The sequence below is a fragment of the Galeopterus variegatus genome, unplaced genomic scaffold, assembly GCF_000696425.1.
Source record: "Galeopterus variegatus unplaced genomic scaffold, G_variegatus-3.0.2 Scaffold10856, whole genome shotgun sequence".
Lineage (NCBI taxonomy): Eukaryota > Metazoa > Chordata > Mammalia > Dermoptera > Cynocephalidae > Galeopterus > Galeopterus variegatus.
Genome location: NW_007736967.1, coordinates 42289 through 49243, shown reverse-complemented (window position 1 = coordinate 49243; position 6955 = coordinate 42289).

Here is a 6955-nt window from a genome sequence, read left to right as displayed (position 1 = left end):
TTCTACACATCAGTGTTATATGAGTTTGTCACCAAATCTGATTCCTTCAAGGTTATAGATAAGTCTAGCTCTCAAGGGGAAGATTGAGAATCAAAACCTGTTCTGTGATATGTCCTTCAATACTGTAATTGCTAGTGAATCAAAATACTTTTCAGCCTATTGTTTCATTGATTTATATCTTTTTTTATTTTTATTTTTTATTTTTTATTTTTTATTTTGTCAATATACACTGTATATGATTATTATAGCCCATCACCTACACCTCCCTCCCTCCTCCCTCTCTTCCCTCCCCCCCATGAATGTCCTTTCCGTTTGCTTGTTGTAACAACTTCAAAAAAAAAGTATGGTTGTTATATCTTCTTCCCCACCCCCCCCGGTTTTTTTTTTGTGTGTGTGTGTGTGTGTGTGTGTATTTATTTATTTATTTTTAGCTCCCACAAATAAGTGAGAAGATGTGGTATTTCTCTTTCTGTGCCTGACTCGTTTCACTTAATATAATTCTGTCTAGGTCCATCCATGTTGTTGCAAATGGTAGTATTTCATTCGTTTTTATAGCTGAGTAGTATTCCATTGTGTAGATATACCACATTTTCCGTATCCACTCATCCGATGATGGACATTTGGGCTGATTCCAGCTCTTGGCTATTGTGAAGAGTGCTGCAATGAACATTGGGAAACAAGTATACCTTCGACTTGATGATTTCCATTCCTTTGGATATATTCCCAGCAGTGGGATAGCTGGGTCGTATGGTAGATCTATCTTCAGCTGTTAAGAGCAGTTTTAAGTACACAGCAAAATTGAGAGAAGGTACAGAGATATCCCACACATGCCCTGTTCCCACACATGCATAGCTTTTCCCATTATCAATATCCTGCAATGGTGTAGTACATCTGTTACAATTGATGAACCTATGCTGGGTGATTGTTATGATCCAACGTCCATAGTATATATTAGGGTTCACTCTTATGTTGTACCTGTGGACAAATGTATAATGACGTGTATTCATCATGATAGTTTCATGCAGAGTATTTTTTATTGCCCTAAAAATCCCCTGTGCTTTGTCTTTCATCACTTTCTCCCCACTCATCCCTGGTAACCACTCATATTTTTACTCTCTCCATAGCTTTTCCTTTTCCATAATGTCATATAGTTGGAATCATACAGTATGTGGCATTTTCAGATTGGTTTCTTTCACTCAGTAATATGCTTTTAACATTCCTTCATGTATTTTTATAGTTTGGTCTCTTATTTCTTCTTAGTACTGAACAATATTCTATTGTCTGGTTGTACCACAGTTTATTTACCCATTCACCTGCTGAAAAACATCTTGGTTGCTTTCAGATTTTGGCAATTATGAATAAAACTTTTGGGCTGGCCCAGTGGCGCACTCGGTAGAGTGCGGCGCTTGAGGGCATAGTGGCGTTTGAGAGCGTAGCGGCGCTCCTGCCGAGGGTTCGGATCCCATATAGAGACCGGTCCGCTCACTGGCTGAGCGTGGTGCAGGCGTGACACCGAGGGTTGCGATCCCATTACCAGTCACGAAAAAAAGACAAAAAGGAAAAAAAAAAAAAAAAAAAAAACTTCTATAAACATGCACATGCAGGTTTTTGTGAGAACATGTTCAACTCCTTTGGGTAAATACCAAGGAGTGCAATTGCTTATGGTAAGACTATGTTTAGTTTTGAAAGAAACTGTCAAACTGTTCCTCCAAAATACAGTATGTACTATTTTGCATTCTGACTAGGAATAAATGAGAGTTTCTGATGCTGCACATCCTCAACAGTACTTCATTAGCCACTCTAAAAGGTGTGTAGTGGTATCTCATTATTGTTCTAATGTGTATTTACTTGATGATATATGATATGAACAATCTTTTCACATGCTTATTTACCATCTGTATAACTTCTTTGGTGAGGTGTCTATTAAGGTCTTTAGTTCATTACTTTTTTCTTTTCAAAATGTTTATCTTTTTTAAAAAATTGAAACATAATTGATAATATATATTTGTGTGGTACAGAGTTGACTATCAATATTTGTTACAAGTGATGATCAAGTCAGCATAATTAGCATATTCATCAGTGCCATATGTAATCATTCCTTGTGTCCATTAACCAATCTCTAGCCAACTCTTTTTCCCCTCCCCCAACTCTAGTAACCACAGTCCTGTTCTCTTCTTGTGAAAGTTCGACGTATTATCGTGATTGTCCATGCTTCCTTCCTTCTTTTCTTTCTTTGATTATTTTGTAGCTCCCACTTACGAGCAAGGACATGTGGCATTTTTCTTTCTGTGTCTGGCTTATTTCACTTAACATAGTTTTCTCCAAGCTCATCCATGTTGCTGCAAATAGCAGAATTTGGCATTTTTCTTTCTGTGTCTGGCTTATTTCACTTAACATAGTTTTCTCCAAGCTCATCCATGTTGCTGCAAATAGCAGAATTTCATTCTTTTTTATGGCAGAGCAGTATTCCATGGTGTATATACAACACAGTCACCTTATCCAATTGTTCATTGATGGACATTTAGATTGTTTCCATGTCTTGGCTATTGTAAATAAGGCTGTGATAAACATGGGTGTGCAGATGATTTCCATCCTTTGGGTATATACCCAGAAGTGGGCTTGCTGGATCATACGGTTCTACCTGTAGTTATTTGAGAAAACTCCATACTGTTTTCCAGAATGGCTGTACTAATTTACAGTCTCACCAACAGTGTGGAAGAGTTTCCACATCTTCAACAGCATTTTTTATTGTCTGTCTTTTTGATAACAGCCAGTCTAACTGGGATGAGATTATATCTCAGTTTCTCTGATGATGCTGAGCATTTTTTCATACTTGTTGGTCATTTGTGTATCTTCCTTTGAGAAATGTGTATTCAGTTCCTTTGCCCACCTTTTAATTGGATTATTTACTTTTTTAACTTTATTAAGTTGTTTGAGTGCCTTTTATATTCTCGATATTAATTCTTTGTTGAATGTGTAGTTTGCAAATATTTTCTCCCATTTTGCATGTTGTCTTTTCACTCTGTTGATTGTTTCCTTTGCTGTGCAGAAGCATTTTCGTTTCCTATAATCTCATTTGTTTATTTTTTCTTTTGGTGCCTGTGCTTTGGGGTCTTATTCATAAAGTCTTTGCCCAGTGCTACTTCCTAAATGTTTCTCCTATGTTTTTTTCTATGAGTTTTATTGTTTCAGTTCTTATATTTATTTATTCATTTGTTTATTTATTTATTAATATTATTCTTTTACATTCTATGAAGTTGTTGCAGAGCAGATGGTGGGGAGGTCGAGAGGGGAAGGGGGAAGGAAATAGGCTGGGAGAAAGAGGAAGGAGGTAGGGTGGGGTTGAGGCCTGTGGCACCCCACCGTCCTGGCTTGGGGGAGCCTAAGGCACTTCCTGTGGTGGCTCAGTGGTCATCACTGGGCTGGTAGCAGATATTGGGGGTGTGTGGCTGAGGACCTTAGCCCTCACTGACCCAGCTCAGGTGAGCCTGGGGCACTTCCTGCACTGGTTGCGGGTGTCAGGTAGGTATGGCTGAGTTCTTTGGCACCCCATTGCCCCAGCTCTGTAGAGCCCAGGGTGCTTCCTGTGGAGGCTTGGGGGTCATTATTGGGCTGGTTATGGGTGTTGGGGATGTGTGGCTGAGGCCTTCAGCCCCCCACTACCCTGGCTTGGGAGAGCCCTGGGCACTTCCTGTGGCAGCTCAGTGGTTGTAACTGTGCTGGTTGCAGGTATTGGGGGACATTGCTGAGCCCCCCAGCCCACCTTCCTCCCTGGCTTGGTAACCCAGGGGAATTCTGATACTTCTAGGTTTTATCGGTGTTCTTTAGTTATGTGAGACATTTACTAATTAATATCAAACTTTGTTTCTGGTCTGTGAGTATTTTTTCTTTCTTCCAGTTCTGTGTTGGATTATTTGCTGTTCCTACCACTTAAACTCTGCACTGGAACTAATTTGTTGTCCTTTGCTTACCTCTAAAATGGGGGAATTTCCTGTGAGAACCAGCGCTTGAGCTCTGTGGTTGAGCTAAATTGTTGCTTTGCTGCTGATTCCCTAGGGAAGGCTTTTTGTGCAACTCAGGTTGTAATGGTTGACTTTATAGGTACTTCCCGCTCTCATGAGAACTGGTGCTCCTGGTTGTGTAGAAACTCTGAGCTGGGCCTGAGTCTTTCATCATACTACACTCCATGCAATTCTATATTCCTTGCCAGTCTCCTCTGAGTGGTTCTACGCTGATTGTAGGGTAGATCAACTGTCCCTGTGTGCCCCAGTGTTCTGCCAGTGGGCCATCCCCACCAACCACACTCCAAACACTTCCTAAGGGGTAGGCTGTGTGCCTGTCCCTTGCGATGACTCACCAGCCTCTGAGTGGCTCCTTTTTTCAGTTGTTGTGGCTTCTCACTCCTATGTGGGTTCATGGGGACCCTATTAGTAGTCTTTCTGGCCTGGGGGCCAACAAGTCTCTCTTCTCCCTTGCTGTCTCCAAGCAACTTCATAGGAAAGGCACAGCTGTGGCTTTTGTCAGTTCCTGCTCCATGTTCACCAGTGCCACCCTTGAAGTGGCCAGGGCTTGAAATGTTCCAAGCAGTTCTTTCTTTCTCTCATCGTGGCTTCTCCCACCTTCATGCACTCCATAGGTCTCTCCTCCTCTTCCCCAGAGCTCTAGCATTCCTTGCTTGGCTGTCCTTGATTTTTAATAGCTGTAAATTTCTTGATTTGTGGGAGAGAGTGAGGCTGGTGACCATCTATTCTTCCATCTTGACTGGAAGACTTAGGTCTTATATTTAAATCTAGAATCCATTTTGAGTTTTTTTTGGTATAGAGTGAGAGGTACGCATCTAGTTTCATTCTTTTACACACAGATATCCAATTTTACCAGCACCATTTTTGAAGAGGCCATTCTTCCCTCAGTACATGTTCTCGGTGCCTTTGTTGGAGATCAGCTGGCTGTGTGTATGTGGGTTGATTCTGGGTTCCCTATTCTGTTCCATTGGTCCACGTGTCTGCTTTTGTGCTGATACCATGCTGTTTTTGTTCCTTTAGCTTTGTAGTATAATTTGAAGTTAGGTAGTATAATGCCTCTGGCCTTATTATTATTATTATTATTATTATTATTATTATTATTATTATTATTATTATTATTATTATTATTATTATTATTATTATTATTATTATTATTATTATTATTATTATTATTATTATTATTATTATTATTATTATTATTATTATTATTATTATTATTATTATTATTATTATTATTATTATTATTATTATTATTATTATTATTATTATTATTATTATTATTATTATTATTATTATTATTATTATTATTATTATTATTATTATTATTATTATTATTATTATTATTATTATTATTATTATTATTATTATTATTATTATTATTATTATTATTATTATTATTTGCTCAGTATTTCATTGGCTATTCAGGGCTTTTTATTGTTCCACATGAGTGTTAGGACTGTTTTTTCTAAGTCTGTGAAGAATATCATTGATATCTTGATGTGGATTGCATTGAATTTTTATATGGCTTTAGGTATTATGGACATTTCACAATGTTAATTCTTCCAATCCATGTACATGGAATATCTTTCTATATTTTTGTGATCTCTTTCTTTCAGCAGTGATTTGTAGTTCTCATTGTAGACATCTCTCATTTCCTTGGTTAAATTTATTCGTAGTCATTTTATTCTTTTGGTAGTTATTGTAAGTGGGCTTGCTCTCTTGATTTCTTTTTCTGCTAGTTTGCTGTTGTTGTATAAAATGCCACTGATTATTGTATATTGATTTGTATCCTTCAACTTTGCTGAATTCATTTATCAGCTCTAGGAGTTTTTTTGGTAGAGCCTTTGGGTTTTTCTACATATAGGGTCATGCCACCTGCAAACAGGGACAGTTTGACTTTGTCTTTTCCACTTTGTACACACTTTATTTCCTTCTCTTGCCTTATTGCCCTGGCTAGTGATTCCAATACTATGATAAACAGGAGTAGTGAGAGTGGACATCCTTGTCTTTTCCTGTTCTTAGAAGAAATATTTTAGTTTTCTCAATTTAGAATGATGTTTGTGGTGGGTTTGTCATATATAGCTTTTATTATATTGAGATAGTTTCCTTCTATACCTATTTTGTTGAGAGTCTTAATCATGAAGGGATGTTGAATTTTGTTAAATGCTTTTTTTTGCATGTATGGAGATAATCATATGGTTTTTGTTCTTGATGTTGTTGATGTGGTATGTAACATTTATTGATTTGCATTTGTTGAATCATCCTTGCATCCCTGGGATGAATCCCTCTTGATCATGGTGTATAATTTTTTTGATGTGCTGTTGCATTCTGTTTGCTAATAATTTGTTGAAGATTTTTGTGTCTTTGTTCACCAAGGATATTGGCCTGTAGCTTTCTTTTTGTTGTTGTGTCATTGTCTGATTTTGGTGTCAGTGTGGTGCTGGCCTCATAGAATGAGTTTGGGAGAAAGGCCTCTGTTACAGTTTTCTGGAATAGTTGAAAAGGGTTGGTATTAATTATTCTTTAAATGTTTGGTAGAGTTCAGCAGTGAAGGTATCTGGTCCTGGGCTTTTCTTTATTGGGAGACTTCTGATTAGTGCTTCAATCTTGTTGCTCATTATTGGTATATTCAGGCTTTCTGTTTCTTCTTGGTTCAGTCTTGAGGGATCTGTCTGATTCTGTTCAGTGTCTATTATCTGGGGAATGTTTCATATTTAATGTCTTTGGCAAAAGGACATTTGGGAGGGAGAAACTAAAAACAAACAGAAAACCTAAGAAATATGACGGAGGTGGCAGATAGATCCTATAGTGTCCCCTAAGACACATGTCCCCTGGGATTTATGTCCTGTATAATTCCCTCATATTGAGTGTGGTCAGAACCTATGAGGTGCTCTAGACCATACAATACTGCAGAGGTGAAGGGATTTTGCAGA